The 19216-nt window shown below is 39.3% G+C and overlaps 1 protein-coding gene across 3 annotated transcripts in view; it reads right to left on the reverse strand.

Moving 5' to 3' along the window:
* ZNF148 (zinc finger protein 148) overlaps nucleotides 1-18287 on the reverse strand; it is a 51869-nt gene extending 33582 nt beyond the window's left edge. The window contains exon 1 of one of the 3 annotated variants that reach the window (XM_070730480.1): nucleotides 17987-18287. The gene's annotated coding sequence lies outside the window, so the exon portion shown is untranslated. Of the gene's footprint in view, nucleotides 1-17813; nucleotides 17956-17986 lie in introns of those variants that run through there. The other 2 variants (XM_070730464.1, XM_070730473.1) reach the window with 2 other exon arrangements.
* Between the last annotated feature and the right edge of the window lie 929 nt (nucleotides 18288-19216).

The raw sequence follows: 19216 nt of genomic DNA on the forward strand, positions 1-19216 counted from the left end.
TAATCTCCAATGAGATATAATATACTGCTCAAAAAAATAAACGGAACATTCAAAGAACACATCCTAGATCTGAATGAATGAAATATTCTCATTGAATACTTTGTTCTGTACAAAGTTGAATAGGCACAACAGCATGTGAAATTGATTGTCAATCAGTGTTGCTTCCTAAGTGGACAGTTCGATTTCACAGAAGTTTGATTTACTTGGAGTTATATTGTGTTGTTTAAGTGTTCCATTTATTTTTTTTTGAGCAGTGTATATTACCAACATATAAAAATTTGTTCAATTCTAGCAATTCTGGCCAGAATGTCCTTTGACTGACTGACAAGAGGTCAAATTAAATATAAGAGGAGAGGTCACACTTGATGGGTTTCATCAAACATCTTGACAGGTAAAGAAATAGTTCCATCTGTAACGATCCTCCTCTTGGTTATAAATCCAAAAAATAAAAAAGAAGGAAATCCATGTTTGGCTAAATTTCAACTCAAAAATTTCAACTACTGCATATTAAAGTTCCTTTCTTCACCTAATGAGAAAATTACTGCCAATTCTATTTTTTTAAGTAATGTATGCCTAGGATAACAATAATAGATAAAAGGCTTGTTGGCCTTTTATGAAACTAGACTGCAGGAATTAAAATAAAAGTACAACAAACCTTCAATTTATTTAGGAAGACAGAGAGCAGCAGGGAAGGAGAGGGAATGGTTCGGTATACTGTTCATTCAAATAGAGCAGTGTTTCCCAACCTTGGCAACTTGGAAGATATCTGGACTTCAACTCCCAGAATTCCCCAGCCAGCATTCGCTGGCTGTGGAATTCTGGGAGTTGAAGTCCAAATATCTTCAAGTTGCCAAGCTTGGGAAACACTGAAATAGAGAGTGTGTGTATGTGCTTGCAACCACTCCTGTGAATGGGAATGCACAGACATGCTTGCTTGCCACTTCCATGGGCCGGTTCTGAAAGGCTCAAGGCCTGGTAAAGGACCACAGTTTGGGAATTTGGGACCCCTGGTCTATATAACAGGGGGGCTGTCAACATTTTGGTATCAACGTTTATTAAGGAATCACACAGTAATTTGTATAATTACTTTACCGGGCGTCAAAACCATTGTTATATTATCTTGCTAAGGAAACTAAAAGAAACTTTATTCAAGCAAGTTTCATTATAACTTTCCAACAATGAAGAAGAATCCACCCCCCTTCATTATGTCTGTTATACTGTATTACTAAATTGGATTAGGAATTTTCTTTTTATTTCATAACTTAATAGAAGCTGTTAATACTTATACATATAAAGGTGCAGCCAGATACTAAACTTGGTGATATGTAATATTTAGATGAAATATACTAGTTAAATGATTAATATCTCCCTCAGTAGCTTTTCTTTTGTTATTATGTTGAGAATAAAAAATTTAAAACTTAATTATATATTTTGTTATGAGCATCCTTAGCAGAAATTTGTGGTTGCTTTTTAATCAAAAAACCAATAATTTCTTTCCCGTTACTCTCTCTATATATAATTCTGTCTGTCTGTCTGCCCATCTCCCTCATGGATGAAATTCATAAAAGAAATTATGTTCCAACTAAGCAGATATAAAAGCTTTTTGTTTCAGATATATATTGGTTTATATATATACATATAAGTTTCTACTTTCTTTTCTCCAAATGCTTTTGCTCAGATTTTTTAATCGTTTTTCCCCATGAAGCATAAGCAACAAATATATATATATATCTTAAAATGAATCTGAAACAATAATACAGTTCAAAGGACATTTTTCTTTAAAAAAAAAACCTTCAAAAATCTTTTCACTTCTTTTATAAAAGTATGATAATGATAAATAAAATAAAACAATCAAGCCTATGTTGGGATCAAAAAAGAAAAATATGAAAAGTATATTTGCTTCAGCCACAAATTAAAACTGGAAATTTCCAGAAAACAAAACAAGGTAAATGGAACCAGAAGTTTTTGTTTCTTTTGTTGCTTAGGTAAACACAGATGTTAGTACGTACTATTCTAAGGTTGTTTTTCATTTCTGTGTATTTTGTCAGCCTTATTAGCCAATACCCATTGCTTCTATTCAATCTCATGCAGTTTGATTAATTCAGAATTGGGTGTACAGAATTCCTTTTTTCTTTCTTATATATCTATATTATCCTGGAATTTGTCCAAAATATTATAATTTTCCAGTGAATCTGTTATAGAACTTTGGAGGAGCAGCATATAATCTTAGCATTATAATCTCATTTATCATTGACTTATAATTTTAATTAAGGTTTACATTTTCCGTTCTTTTATTTTTAATAATTATAATTTTTAAATTGTAGATTGGGTATTCTTATCCAACTCTCAAAAAAGGGGACAGATTTACCTAGTCATAACACTCCAAAAGTTATAGGGTTACGATCTCTAGACATTTTATGATTGGTGTATAATTCCAATATCACTAATAATGTGTCATGGCCAATGTTGGTCAGATGCATTCCTAATTTGAGCTCTATCCCTAACTTGGGAATTGCATAAAGATAAAGGTCCTCCTTGCACATATGTGCTAGTCCAAGAGTAGGCAAAGCTGGCTCTTCTATGACTTGTGGACTTCAACTCCCAGAATTCCTGAGCCAGTCATGCTAGCTCAGGAATTCTAGGAGTTAAAGTCCACATAGCTTAGAAGAGCCAACTTTGCCTACCCTTGGGCTAGTCGTTCCCAACTCTTCATTTCAAAGCCAAAGAGCCAGCATTGCCCAAAGATGTCTCTGTGGTCATGTGACCAGCATGACTAAATGCCAAAGGAAGGCACACTGTTACCTTCCCACCAAAGGTCGTCCCTATTTTTTCTACTTGCATTTTTTTAGGGGTTTCCAAATGCTACATTGGTAGAAGTTAGGACAAGTAATGGGAGCTCACCCCATTACATGGCACTAGGGATTTGAACCGCTGAACTGCCGACCTTTCGATCAACAAGCTCAGTGTCTTAGCCAGTGAGCCACTGCATCATAACTGTGTAGGTAGCACCTAATTCTTTATGAATTCCACAGCTCCCTTATTTTCAGTTGGGCTATTTTAAATTGTTCCAAAGTTAGATAATCAAATTTCTAAGACAGTGGTACTGCATCTGGGCCCCAATAACAAAGCACACCTCTATTTTGGTTTTTAATATACCATTCCTAAGCCACTGCCATGATTTGGTGTTGTTCAACTGCCCTTCGATGTATTTTTTTTAATGGTCATGGAATGCTTTGATTATTTCCAAGTGTTGTTGTCTACACATAGTCTGCCAAATAGTTCTGTTTGGATCCTGCTCATTTTCTATTGTGTTTAAATATTTTTACAGATCTTTTAGTCTGGTACCTAGCACACTAATCATTATTAGCACCATGACTTTCTTTTCCACATCTGCTTGCTATCTCTTTATATTTCTCTGCTTTTTCTTTCTCATTGATCCTTGTATTGCCAGATACTGCGCTGTAAATTATTCACACTTGTTTTTTGTAACTACAGTCATAATTGGTTATTATGGAATAAAACCTTATTGGTTTGTATTATAGAAAAAGCATCATATAAAATATTTGCTCTTTTGTTTTTGATGCAGATACCAACAGGGTTAAATATATACAGTTAAATCTTCTTAGGAAGCAAATCAGTAATCAGGTACCTAGCACACTAATCATTATTAGCACCATGACTTTCTTTTCCACATCTGCTTGCTATCTCTTTATATTTCTCTGCTTTTTCTTTCTCATTGATCCTTGTATTGCCAGATACTGCGCTGTAAATTATTCACACTTGTTTTTTGTAACTACAGTCATAATTGGTTATTATGGAATAAAACCTTATTGGTTTGTATTATAGAAAAAGCATCATATAAAATATTTGCTCTTTTGTTTTTGATGCAGATACCAACAGGGTTAAATATATACAGTTAAATCTTCTTAGGAAGCAAATCAGTAATACAGTTCCTGGAAAATAAGACCCTGTCTTATTTTTTTTTAACCTTGAAATAAGTACTTGTTTTTATTGCCATGCACTCAAAAGCCTGATTGGGCTTATTATCAGGGGATGCCTTATTTGGGGGGGGGGGGTTGTAACAAGGTACAGGTATCATATTTTAGAGATATCTACAGAGATGTCTTATCTACAAACCCTTTTACTCCAATATAGTAAATAGGTAAGAGACAAGAGAGTATTATTTTAAAGATTGCAGGGATTCAGAAGAATATAGTTTTTAATGCTAATTGAGCAGTCCAATATTCTATCTTCACCTCAAATTAACCAAAATAATGAAAGCTTACAAGTGGAAGTATAAAGAGGTGGTTGAATTATTGATATTTTCTAGAACAAATGCTGTCGGGGAGCTAGAATCATCCTCATGGGACAGCATATACAATTATATTGAAACACAGAAAACAACCCATTTCAAAGATATAAGATTTTAATACAGGTAGTTCTCAATCTGTGACTATAATCCACCATGCCCCGGTCCTCAGAGGAAGTCATGAAGTGTGGTTCCTTAAATAGAGAATGAATGACTGAGGGGCAGTGCGATGGCGGTAATTTTGAAAAAAGGATCTTAAGTAGCTTGGGCGGGGGGGTCTATCATAATTTTAAATGACTGCTAGGTGACCAGTCATTAAGCAAGGATTACTTGTAATTATAATCTAAATAAACACCAAAATATTTACAAAATACCTATGAGATCTGTATCATTTTTTCAGCTTCAGAACAACCAAGATCTATGGTAAGGTTTATTCCCTTGATGACAAACTTATGACACGGGTGCCAGAGGTTGCACATAGAGTCTTCTCTGTGGGCACATGCACTGTCACCAGCTGCTCTTCTGGTTTCTGCCAGCCAGCTTGTCTTTGCGCAAGCTAGAGCGCCGGAAATACAAGGACCAGCTGGTCAATGCGCATGTGCGTGCCGGCCAGTTGGTCTTTGAATTTCTGGTGCACACCAGCCAGCTGATTTTTGTGCATGCCGGAGCGCCGTAAACCTGAAGGCCAGATAGCCAGTGCGCTAAATACCTGAAGACCAGCTGGACAGCATGCACATGCTGCTCTGGCGCACAAACACATGTGTTCCGGTTTGGGCACTTGGTGTCAAAAACATTCACCGACACTAGTCTATTCTTTTATATTTAGAAAAAAAAATAAAGAATCGATTTAGATCTGTTTGCTTTGTGGTGTACAAACTTGCGATGTGCCAACTTCCCTGGCATAAGAATAGGACTAAGAGAATAGGACATAAAAGAACAGACATTGCTGCCCAGAAATTTATGATGAGCCTTTATTTGGATGAGAGTGTAATTTTTCTAATCTGGTAACAAACAAGGCAAGACATACTGAAAAATGTTACAGACGTTTTCAAAAAAAATGGTAAGGTAAGACATTTTATTAAACTTCCTTTGTTGGGTAAGCGGCAACACACTACAGATGGAGTGAACGCCAAAGAATAATTTTTATCTATGGCTGTTTTAGAAAATACTAATGTCTCTGTAAATTCATTTGCTATTTTAAGAATAACTGGATTTCTCCCACACGGTTGCTAATAGTATACTTTATCCTTATATAAAAGTTATGAACAGCACCTTTAAAACAAGTAAATAGTAATTGGGAAACCTGGTTGCCTAAGCAATGAAAAGAAAGGATCTCATCATTTAGTTGGATTGGGGGGTTTGTGCATGTCATCTGGCATTAACAGTTCTAAAAGCACTTGGCTTCTGATTATGAACTAGACTAGTTCATCTTCAGGATGATAATGAATGGTTTCATTTTTGATTAGATAATTATGCCCCACCTCTAAATTACCTTTATAGTGTGTGATAATGCAGCTGTGAGTTTCACCCAGATTCTATTACCGACTGGTAACAAATTCTCCTGTTTTGATCTCCCTCGTGCTGCCTATGAGATACAGTAGAACCCCGACTTACGAGACTAATTGGTTCCGGAAGGAGGCTCGTAAGTCAGAACGCTCGTATGACGAAACATTGTTTCCCATAGGAAACAATGTAAAGTCAATTAATCCGTGCAACAAAAAAACCGCTGCCGCCGAACGCGGAAGTTAGCGTTCAGAGACAGCTGCGAAGCGGCGCGCGTGTTTTAAAACGTGGCAGCCGGCCTGGGGGGCTCAGGGGCTTCCCCCCGAGCCCCCCAGGCCGGCTGCCACGTTTTAAAACACGCGCGCCGCTTCGCAGCTGTCTTCTGAAGCCGGAACGCTAACTTCCGCGTTCGGCTTCAGAAGACAGCTGCAAAGCGGCGCGCGTGTTTTAAAACGTCACAGCCGGCCTGGGGGGCTCGGGGGGAAGCCCCCGAGCCCCCCAGGCCGGCTGCCACATTTTAAAACACGCGCGCCGCTTTGCAGCTGTCTTCTGAAGCCGGAACGCTAACTTCTGCGTTCGGCTTCAGAAGACAGCTGCAAAGCGGCGCGCGTGTTTTAAAAGGTCGCAGCCGGCCTGGGGGGCTTGCCAGCACCACCCCCCCCAAGCCCCCCAGGCCGGCTGCAACCTTTTAAAACACGCGGGATACGAGCGCCAAGGAGCTGTCTCCTGAAGCCGAACGCGGAAGTTAGCTTTCGGCTTCAGGAGACAGCTCCTTGGCGCTCGTATCCCGAATGTGAGCTCGGGAGGCAAACAAAAATGTCGCTCCCCTCCCAGCTCTTATCTCGAGTAGCTCGTAAGTAGAGCTGCTCGTATGTCGAGGTTCCACTATACAAGGAACTACTCCTCATATGTATTAGGATAAGTTTAGGAGAATGGGGTGGAGGAGGTTATCTCCTAACCATTAATTTATTTTAAATCTGGGAACCAAAACTTCAAAAGGCTAATAAGATATAAGGCAATAGCAAAAGTCATTCAGGGATGAGAGAGAACCTTTTCAAGCCAAAAGTAAAGATTTCAAAAACATGGACTATTTTTGTTTATGGAAAAGGGTACAAAGATGGGTCTCTAACCAAAGGGAAAGATTTAATCCATAGAAGTGGAATTCAAAGGAAGGATATAAAGCGCAGTGGCAGTGTTCAAGATGAGATTATGAAAAGAAAGGGTGCTGTGATTTATCCTAGTACAAACAGGTCCCTGAGCTTCTAATCGCCCTCTCACTCCCACCTCTCACCAGAGTCTGCTTTCTTGTCTCCTTAGGAGATCAAAAAGATAGGAGTGAGGGTCAACAACTCTCAAACGCAATGAGAGGTGGGAGACTGTACAATTTAGACCACCAAGGTCTCATTGTTCTACTGCATTCTGGCAAGAAAACTAAGCCAACCTGTGGTTGATCTATCCAGTTTTTACATGTACTGTATACTGCTTTATCTAGCTCTAACTTTTAGTGCTTAAAAATGGGGGGCGGGTTGAATTACATCCATATTAATGTTTAGAACACTTGCTTTGTAATGATTTTTAAATATATGTATATTTAACCCTCTATGTGCTGCATATAGGCAATATTATGAGATGGCAGCTATTCCTTCTTTAAATAAATGGAGTAGCATATAAGGAGATAAATTGCTGAAGCATACAATGAAGAGATCTGCTTAGTATGCTGCTTAATGTTTCAGCAGGTTGGGTATTTCCATGCCATTTTGCTGAAGTGTCAGATTTTTCCAAGCCTTACAGACAGTGATTGAAGGATACAGCTCTCTGGTTATTATGCTTATCCTAAGAACTAAGCCATTAAAAATAAGTTCAACAATGTTATGGACAACAACTGTCCATAAATGGAAGCCCTATTTATGCAGAAGCACAGTTAACTTCTGCGTCGTTTTTTCCTGCCTGCGCAGTGGAATGCCTTGGGAGGGGTGACTCCCCGAATCTTGTTACTCTAAAGCAGGGCGTCAATCTCAATTTAACTGTGGGCCGCATTTGACCTCAGCCAGCCTGATGTCATTCCCGTTGGGGGCGCCTGTGGGGGCCTGAGCACTCTGGCAGCAAAAATGGGCTCCTGAGCTCTGTTTTCACTGGCAAGAGGCCCTGCAGGTCGGTCCTTCACTGTTTCTACTGCAGTCCTGTGGGCCAGGCAGCTTATCAGCGTGATTGGGGTGTAATGTGTTTAAGTGACACTTTAATTTATTTGGTTTCGTGCTGTCCAGTGCCAACATTTATAGACACGGTAAACATACCGGTCTTTCCTCCCACCATAGTCACAGTGAAGCCAAGTGCTACATATGTTTCATCATATTTGCTCGTCCTAGCTTTTGGGAGACTTATGTTTGTCTCATTATCTCCGCCTCTCTCCTCCTTTCTTTTCATCTATCTGGTAACAAATTTTCCAGTTTTGATCTCCCTCATGCTGCCTGTGAGATATTTTTCCATTGTGTCTTTTAGCAATAGCATTAGCAAAAGCATTTAAACTTATATACCGCTTCACAGTGCTTTACAGCCCTCTCTAAGCGGTTTACAGAGTCAACATATATTGCCCCCAACAATCTGGGTCCTCATTTTACCCGCCTCAGAAGGATGGAAGGCTGAGTCAACCTTAAGGCTGGTGTGATTTGATCTGTCAAAGTGCTGGCAGCTAGCAATCAACAGAAATAGCCTGCAGCACTGCACTCTAACCACTGCACCACTGTGGTTCTTAAGGGTTTGTTATCTGCACTCCATATCTCCTGCTATGTGCTATAGTTTGGTGCAAAAAACTCCTACTCCTTGCGGCAAAAAAAAAGCATGTTCCCTGGGGTCACATGACCCCCGGCATCACTCCACAGCACCCGAGGGAGGCACTCCACTATTTGAGAAGCACTGGGCTAAAGTATCATTCTTTCAAATTTCCCATCACATTGGGAGATAATAGGGAAAAGAATAAAATAATTTTAACAACTAAGAAGTAGATTGTGAACTGAAAATATGTGCCAGAACCCAGATATTACAGCATGGCTTCATGACTAAAAATATGGTGAATAAACAGATAGATTGTTTTGAGGGCAAGGAAAGGTCATGACAGGGAATGAATGGCCCCATATTGGAATCAAGTCAAAGAATAGGAGGAGTAGCAACTTGAGATAAAGTGAAAGTCAGGGGTAAGGCAGAAGGGGGGGAGGAGGAGGAGCCACAATATTGGCAGAAGAGCCCCAAACATCAGTAACAGCCAGTATCAGTATCAACCAGCACCAGGTTATGGGATTCCATAAGGGTCAGAGGTTTGAGAGGAAGCCCAAGGAACTGGGACCTGGAGACTCTGATCCCCCCCCCCACCAAGGACAACAGGTGATAAGGGAGTGGCCCCGGGTCCTGGGTATTGGGAGGAGTGGTCATAGAGACACGGACACTGCATAAAACGGCCGCCGGCAACGAGGAAGACAGAGAAAATAGTGGGAAGGCTGATATTTCTTTATATATATATCTACAGCAGCACAAAGCTTACAACTTCAGCCTGATGATGATGAATGTGATTTCACCGAAACGTCGCATAGACACTCAAAATATTACATGGGGCAAAACCCGAACTCAGAACAATCTACGTGTGTGTGTGTGTGTAGCGATAAGCGGTAGGCAGAACTGATAAGCTAATTGCCAATGCGACACGCTGAAGCTGAAGCAAGGCCACTCTGTATTTTCGAGCCTGGGGTAATTAATGCAGCCGGATGCCTAGGAAAGCTGGCAAAAAAAGTGGGAGGAAGTCACTGTTTTGGCGAATCCATTTGCCGGGAGACCAAGGGGGGAAAGGCAAAAGGCACTGGAAAATGACAATTCCTCCCGGCTGCTCCCCGGTTCTCTGCTTCACTTGCCTTTAAGATGTGTATTGCGCGAGAAAAACAGGTGGTGGCCCGCCCGGGACTGGGCGAGGTTCAAAAGGATGAACCTTCCCTCGTCCCACTAATGCCTTTCCCCAGCAAGTAGCTATGGGGAGAAATGAACAGACCTTTTTTTTGTTTTTTAAAGGTTTTTAAAGGTAACTTACAATCAGAAAGTTGGAAGGAGCAGGGAGATAGAAGTCTAGCACAGAAGTTGACCACACATCTTGCCAAGTCTAGGACTGAGCAAAAAAGCAGAGCTATTGGCAGAGATTAATCTTTAATAGCATGGGTTCAGTCCTGATTGGTTGATGGACAGGTCAACCCACGCTGATTGCTGTCTCCGCCCTCCATGGAGAAAAAGACAGCAGCTTCTCGACATAAGGTAGATTGGTAATAAAGTCCATATCTCAGGATTCCTGTGGAATGGGAACACCAACTAGAGGTTTAGCATCATAAGCGGTATAATGGAGAGGGGGGGGAATATAACCTTTAGCATTTGCTGGGAAACAAGGCCACCAAATGCCATTGAAGGGGCGATGAGTAGTTTTAAATAGTCCAAAATGTCTACCTTTCTAGCTGTTGTGATGGAACTATAAAATGTCCTTCCTTAGAGACTAAGAGAGGAAATTTCAGTCAGACATTCTACTCCAGAAAGAAAAAGGGAAGAGTGAATTGAGGGCACTGGTGGTGGTTCCTAAAGGTTATCTAGTCAAGCTCACCCATATGGATCTGCAGCTGGGTGAGAATTTGCTCAGTGTTACAGGGAAGCAATGGCTTTCAGCTCCCAGTGTTTCATGGACCAAGGCCAATGTTGGAATTAAGGGACAAAGTTCTTAGGCTGTGGAGTGGAGGCTAGAAAAGGGTCACGGTGAACAAAATATTTCTGACAATTGACAGACCATCATCATTTGCTTGTTCTATGAGCTGGAAATTCACAGAGTTAAAAAAAGGGGAAAATTGTGCCCATCTAATATTAAGTGTATGGATTTATTGGTTTTCTAGAATCCTGTTGTCTGTTCAGACTTTGTTTGGGTAAGAGGTTCCTTTCAGGAACTTGGCACCAATGTTAAAAGGCATCTTTAATTGCTTATCTCAGTTATTAGGTGGTAGCCACTGTCTTAAGGGGGGGGGAGCCCAAGGTTTCCCTGAACTTTGGTCAATCTGATCTATTTCAGACTGTACTGTCTTAACGCTGGCCAATAATGCTCTTACAAGATTTCAGAGATCTAAACTGAATCCAAAATGGCAGTATTAATGAAAGCATTGGCAATATTCATATGTTTGGATATGGACATTATCTTGCACCACCCTAAATATTTCTGTGATTCTACTGTGACATTTTTGTCGAAGAATATTGCTCTTACATTCTGTAATGGCATTGATTATATCAATCGTTTCTCAGTGTAGAGATCATTTTTCTTCCTAATCCACACATAAACAAAGAATTCATGAAATTATAATTTCAATAATTGCCTTTTGCCTTTGCTGATTTAAATGAATTAAAAAACAGATTAAGGAGGTGGGAGTCAAACTTTCAGTATTATTGTAATTTTTTAAACATAAAAAATGCCAGTAGAAGGACATTGTCAACCACTATATAAAGTGACCAGGAGTTTTAAAATAAGGAAATAGCTAAAGAAAATTATGTCTGTTATTATTAAATTATGAAATGTTCATTTAATATACATTTGGGATGGTGGAGATTGTTTTTTTCCTAAAGTAATCAATATTTATGGAAATTTGTAAAAAGCATAACAATAATTTCATCTGATGAAAAGGATATGAATTGTAAAATTATAAGAGTTCTTCTTTTACTGCAACGATACCACTATCGATTCCAATGAGGTCAATCCAATTAAAGAGACAAGCATTCTCAGAGCAATCCTTATTTGTGAAATTCAAGTACAGTAATCCCTCGCTACTTCACGGTTCATCTTTCACGGATTCGCTACCTCACAGGTTTTTAAAGGGGGCTTATATCTATTAAAAATTTTAAATCCATTAAAAATTCATAAAATTCTTCTACAGTACTACTGCACTCTATTAAAGAAACTGGTAGGATATCACATGTAGTTCCAGCTGAGAGACATTATAGAATGACTGTTTAATATAAAGGGTGGGTTTTAAAAGTCCAAATACTCGTTAAATACATAAAAAAATTTCTTTCCTCTACATCACGGAAATTCGTTTTTCACGGGTGGTCTTGGAACGCATCCCCAGCGAAAAACGAGGGATCACTGTACTAATTAAACACTCTACTGTTGTATTTCTCATTATTGACAAACCTTTTCCATAATTGCACCACAAAATTTATATGGATGTGTCCATTAAATTATCAGAAGTTGAATGAAAGGAAATTGAAAGAATGAAAAATATAGAAGAATCTGACTTCCATCTTGCATCCAAGAGACAGAAAGAGAGAGAGAAGGCAAGATACATATTTTAAAAAACTATGAAACCACGCAATCAGTAGTTTTCATATAAATATTATAGACTTTCACAAAAAGTTACAACTTAACCCTTTTGAAAGCTACATCAACATAAAGACATCAACTTAACCCAAAGTTACTGATCTGCCAGTCTCATAGAAATTCACAGAAGTAGCAGAGAAGTCAAGAGTTTATCTCCCAGAAACAATGGTAACATTTTCAACATTGCAATCTGAAAAAGAAAATTTCCCAGAACCATTTACCAATGCTTCAGTATCTATTTGTTTGCCAAAGTAACTACTGTACTCATTAAAAGTAAAATTCAAGAGATCATATTTTTTTCATTCAAAGCCTCTAAGTAGCGCTGCTTAAATTAATTAAATCAATTTAAATAAAGTAAATTTACAACTTTAATGATTAAAGATAATCATGAAAATATCTTTTATAGATAAATGCTATTTACAACAATATTTAACTTTTCTTCATGTGTAGCAACAGACCACAACTTTATAAATTAAATATACATAAAAATAAACGCAGCATAAATCATATGTATTTCATTTCCATACATTTTGTACATCACATTTCATTTAATTAAATATAACTGACTCATTTTGCACAGTAGAAACTATTTTTAATTTCTAGTAAACTAGAAAGTAGAGAAATAAAATAATCTATAAACCATTGTTTATAAAGACATTTAAGTGGGGTCAATAGTATATCAAATCTATACTATATACCAGTGATGGCGAACCTTTTTTTCTTTGGGTGCCGAAAGAGCGTGCATATACTTTATTGCACATGCACGAGTGTCCATACCCATAATTCAATACCTGGGGAGGGCGAAAACAGCTTTTCCTGCCCCCTGGAGGCCCTCTGGGGGCCAGAAATGGCCTATTTCTCAACTTCTGCTGGGCCCAGTAGACCAGTTTTTCACCCTCCCCAAGCTCCAAAGGCTTCCCTGATGCAGGGGAAGAGTAAAAAGGCCCTCCCTCATCCCCCAGAGGCTCTCTGGAAGCCAAAAACACCCTCCCAAAGCTTCTGTGCGAGCCAAAACTCAGCTGACCAGCACACAAATGCACACTGGAGCTGAGCTAGGGCAACGGCTCGCATGCCAGCAGATATGACTTTGCGTGCTACCTGTGGTACCCATGCCATAGGTTCGCCATCATTGCTATATACTACACTACATTACACTACACTACACTAACAAGGCCTCACTGTATGAATGGTATATATGTATGGGATTATGACTGCTTTATATTAATTGGGTTTCTTTTAATACGGGGTTTTACATAGTTTAGATTATATTCGACTTCTTTTATTGGTCTGTATCTATTGTATTTCTATTTATATTATTATTGTAAGCTGCCATGAGTTCTTTGGGATTGGGCGGCATAGAAGTCGAATGAATGAATGAATGAATGAATGAATGAATGAATGAATGAATGAATGAATGAATATCAATCAATCAGAAAAATGTGACAGAACGGACAAAATATTGTTACTAAGCCTCAGATTTAAATACAGAGCTGACGTTTCCATAATTTTCTAAATTATTTTGAAACTTTATTTAAGAGTACCCTACTTTATAATCTGAGCTTTTTCTCTCTAGTTATGTCCTAAAATTTACATACACAAGGTACTTTCACGTAAAATTTATATTATAAAATTACCCCATCTGTAGAATGATACACTATTTCTTCTTTGGGAGAAGAAATGGTGAGAGTGAAAGCAGGTTCACTAAACACAAATAGATGACTCTTTGTAATTCCTCTCCAAAGAAGGAGAGGACTTAAGATCATCTACAGATGCTCCACCAGATAGTTGTTCCTCATGAGAAGACTGTAAGACAAAGATATCCAGATCTAGAGTTCTGGGAGATAAGGGAAATCCATTTTCTCATATTCAAAGGACACTGGGTTTGCATACTTTCTTTTTTAATCACTTTCAAAAATTGCCTATTACCTGCTTTTCAGCTATTAGGCACTTTTGAATCAACAAGTTTTATAGCACCAGGTGAGTTTCCTTCAATTCTTAGTGAAATAAAGTTAAAAACAAGTTTAAGAACTTCTAGAAAATATTTGAAATGCAGCTAAAGTTCTTATTAGAACTTTGATTTTGGCAAATTACAAACACATGGATTTGAAATAAGATTTCGGAGTTAATTATAAGGAAAATGCTCTCAGTTTGAATTTGTTTTTTAAAAAATGATATGATGGAACTTTGAAGGTTAGACAGGAGAGGGCACCAGAAGAAACTAAAGATTATAATTAAAGGAGAAAATAATTTAAATTTGACTTGCAAATACAGTGTCTTAACACTGGATATATTGAAGGATATTTCTGAACAATGATTCTAGAAGTTAATTTTAAAAGTGTCTATCTCTATAGATAGACTGTGTTTAAATATGTGATGCAAAAGGAACAAGTTTTACTGGACAAGGTTGAGACTGATCTGAAAGTAGATTTAACTAATGGCAGGCCATAAGAACGATATGGAAAATATGCCATACTGGATATACAACTGAAAACAGAAGATGTCATAATAGTTTAAAAGGATGTAAAAATGCAAATCAAAAGAGTATCCTGGATAACTTTCCAAGTTGAGATTTATGAAACTGACTTGTTAAAGTTTTGAAAAATCTTGTGAAATGACCTTGTAAAGACAGAATGAAAAGAAAAATCAAGTTCTAAGACATAATTTGAATGGATTGAAAATCAATGTTGTTAAAAGAAAAAGGAAGGAATATAACGTTAGTTTATTTGATCAAGATTAAAATAGATATATTGTTGTCTCTGGTAATTAATATACTTTTGCTGATCAGGATTGAATGACGAGGCTTTAAGGATCTGTTTATGGAGAAGAAATAGATGGGAAGATATATTTTGTTGTAATTTAAAACAAGTGACATTAAAATTGTTTATATTTGTTATGCTGAGAGGAAAAATCATTTCTTCACATTATTTCTTTTTCTTTACTATGATCTTATTTTTTATTTCCTTTCTACTCTATTTTTTCTTTTCTGTACTTATTTTTTCTTTTATTCTTGTATGTTTTGTTTGCATTGGTTTTTTTCTCTTTTTAACTGTAATTTTTAGTAAAAATCATATCTAAAAAGAATATTTTCTGATATTCAGAAATAACATATCTTCTGCTGTAACATTCATTTCCATTTTTCCTTAATGCAAAAAAAAACAACCCAAGAAAAGATGAAATTTAGTTTGTTTGGGTTATTAGAGTTGAGAGCTATCAGTCTGAAATTATCTTTATTCCAATATATTATTTATATCAGAACGTTGCCAGAGTTAACCTATGGCATATAATAATCATTCAATAGCATAGGAGACCTATGAAATCATTAGTGATATTTAGGCATGTCTCTCCTCAAGTTGGGTCTGAATACTAGCTACAAGTACTTTTGATGGAAAGCAAACATTTTGATAATGAATGAGTTTTGTCATTATCACAATTCATTTTGGAGACATATTTTAGATTATTCATTCCCTTGTGGGTAAACAGGAAACTTGATGCCATTGAAAATGTTCTCCCATGAAGATTTTTACACATGATTTAACAGGTATCTATAACCACGCTGATAAACATTTCCTGAAAAATATGATTAACGAATTCCAATATCCTCCACTGAAATATTTTTACATGCACTTCCAGGGGGAATAACACTTATTAGAAATGCTCCTGTGTTTTAGATGATCTTAAGCACAGAATTTGCTTCAACATGTTTTATGGCTTAAAAACATGTCTATACTGTATGTGATTCTTTCAGGGATGTGTTTCTACCACAATACCTTAACCAAGGATCATTCTACTGTCTTTCTATTTACGCAGAGTTTTCTCTGAATAATAATAGTCTGGGATCTGTAAATGCTTGTTTGAATTGTGGCAAGTAGTCATTTTCCATTTTAATGCAAATAAATACAAACAACTATGAATAGAGTATTACATCTTAGCTGTTTTTAAAATTGAGCATTTCTACTCATACGTAAGCTCCCAAACATTTTATCATCTTCATCTTATAAAGTTAAAAATAAATTACGGAAGGCGTATCATTGGGGTACATAGCCACCCCAAAATGAGCTCAATTATTGTGTTTCTTACTTTCAAAATACAATAATGAAAAGGAATGTCATTTAATAGTGCAAGAAAAAAAGACAAAAAATGTGAGTTTTGGGAACGAATTTATTTCTGGATTCTGGATCACTCTTTTTGCCACTGAGATTAAGCAGATTTGATTCCCAGGCACACCTGCATAGGCATGCAGCCTCAATCTATGTTACTGACAAGTCTGTCTGCAAAGAGATCAGAATTCCTCACTAAAATAGCAAAAAGAAGTCAGATACTGCGATTCTTGAATTATTTCTTTTCAAGGTACAGTATTCTGAATCTAAAGCTTCCCCTTTCTTAAAAAAAGAAAGAGGGGGGCTGCTTCTGCAGGACAGCTCACTCATTTTTTTACCAAAACAAAAGAAAATCAGAATAAGTCAAAACTCTATGGGAGAATGGATTTCATAAATTAGGGAAGTTGCGATTTATTTGTATGTGTGTGTGTGTATATACACGTGTGTTTCTGTTGAACTGATAAGGATATGGCTAGCTGATGAGAGCAAAATAGCTTTACTAGTATCCCTTCCTTTTCATTATCATTATTAAAAATATGTTGCACGCACACATATACATATATATATGTATATATATATGACTTATGAAAGCTAATAAGCTTGAAATAGATCTATACCAGTCTCCCTTTATTTCTTTATCAATTCTTTGCACGTTTGGAATACATACATACATGTATACATACATATGTATGTGTGCATGTATGTATATATGTGTGTGTGTTTTTACTAGTCTCCCTTAATTTTAAAAATTCAGCAAAAACATGTGATACATATACTGTACATACATACATACATACATACATACATACATACATACATACATATATATCTCACATGTTTTTCCAGAATCCAGAAATAAATTCGTTCCCAGATACACACACACACATACACCCACACACATATATGCATACATACACATACATACATGCATACAATCTGTCAAACCCTTTGTCTGTTGTGTTGAGCAGCCTGTATCCAAGATCCATGGGAACTCTTTGGCTAAACAGGAAGCAGCTAGAATTGGGGCTTGACCAGGTTGTCAATCTTTGCATTCATGTGTGGGTGGGTTATGATCGGGGGTCATTCCTGATAGCCAGGGACCACATTACAGCAGCAACCATTCGAAGGGCAACCTGCCCGTCACCTTTTTTGCAGTCCCAACTTTCCAAACTGGAGCCAGAGAACCGGGGGAGGGAGGGAAGCAATCGTCGCGGGCCAAACGCGACACGAAACGCTTCCTACCTAGGGGTGGACCGGCCCTACAAGTCCCTTTGTCTGCTTGTGGGTCCTTCCTCCAGCCCTCGGCCACCCTCGGCCGAAGCAACAAAGTGGGGAGGGGGGGAAGAAGCCTACCGGGAGGAGCCCTGCCTGCCCACCCAGCCAGCCACCCCGGGAGCCCCTTCCTTTGTTTGTGTATCTTTCCTCGCTTTTGCCCGCCTGCCTCACCGAAGAGCCCGGGAAAGAAGCGGAGAGCTCTGCCGAGGCCTGCTTGGGGTTGCCCAGGGCCGGCAGACACACTTTATACCTCCTACAACTGCAGGCCCCAGACAAGCGGGGTGCCAAACAGGCAGATCCCAGAGTCCGGGCCCGACGCGGGTGACCCCGCCCGACATCCAAGGGCCACCCAGCCGCCCCCGATCCCAGCCAAACCGCCGGGCCCGCTCGGCTCGAGGTGGAGATAGGGAAGGTTGTCCTTACCGGCGGCCCAAATCGGCGGAGTGAAGGGCGGTGGCGACGGCACGACCGGCGACAGGAGGAAGAGGAGGCGACGAAAGGGCTCAGAGCCCCCAGGCCGCCGGCAGGGCTGCAGCCCCGGGCACCATGATGGCGGCGGCAACTGCAGAAGCGGCGGCTTCTTCCTGCAAGCTGCGGCGGCTGGCGGGCACCAGGCCGGTCGGGAAAGCGCAGCCGCCGCAGCAGCAGCAGCCTCCTCCTGGCGGTGACAGCGACGGGCCGAGCCAGAGAGAGCAGCGCCGCCGCCGCTGCCGCGGTGCAGTTTGGGAAAGAGCCGCAGCATCCGAACCCGCCGCCAGACTCGACCGGCGCCCGCGCGCCTTTCCTGGGAGGGGAAGATGCCGCTGAGGGGGCGAGAAGGAGCGGAGGGTGGTGGTGGGGGCGCCTGCCCGGGGACCGTCGCTATAACCTCAGGGGGGTCTCATTCCTGCGCGGGCTGAGCCTGTTTCCCCCCTTCCCCTTCTCGGCCCCGGCTTCGGTGGCCGGACCACGGCTGAAAATCCCGGCCGGAAAGGAAAAAAAATGAAAGGAGCAGGTGGGTCCCTGTAGGATGCCTTGCGGGAAGGTGAAAGGAAGCCGCCCTTCATATTCTGAGGGAGCAGCGGGTCCTCCACGTACAACCTGGTCGCCCCCAAGACCTTCCAGAGAGTCCGCGAATAAATCCAATAAACACACATTGTAAAATGTCTCTCAGCTATATCTATCTATTTATTTATTTATCCATCCACCCCTCTATCCCTATATACTGCACAAGTCAAAAAGAGGGCAGTGAAAATATTTACTGACCCCTCACATCCTGGACATAAACTGTTTCAACTCCTACCCTCAAAATGTCGTCACACATCCTGGACATAAACTGTTTCAACTCCTACCCTCAAAATGTCACAGAGCACTGCACTAGACACAAGAACATTTTCCCCCGAACGCCATCACTCTGCTAAACAAATAATTCCCTCAGCACTGTCAAACTATTTACTAAGTCTGCACTACTATTACCACTAGTTTTTTGCCATCATTCCTATCACCCATTTCCTCCCACTTATGACTGCATGACTGTAACTTGTTGCTTGTATCCTTAAGATTTTTATTATTAATTATTTCTTCATTGCTTCTTTGACCCCTATGACAATCATTAAATGTTATACCTTATGATTCTTGATAAATGTATATTTTATTTTATGTACACTGAGAGCA

The sequence above is a fragment of the Erythrolamprus reginae genome, chromosome 1 (genome assembly GCF_031021105.1).
Source record: "Erythrolamprus reginae isolate rEryReg1 chromosome 1, rEryReg1.hap1, whole genome shotgun sequence".
NCBI classification, from domain to species: Eukaryota; Metazoa; Chordata; class Lepidosauria; order Squamata; family Dipsadidae; genus Erythrolamprus; species Erythrolamprus reginae.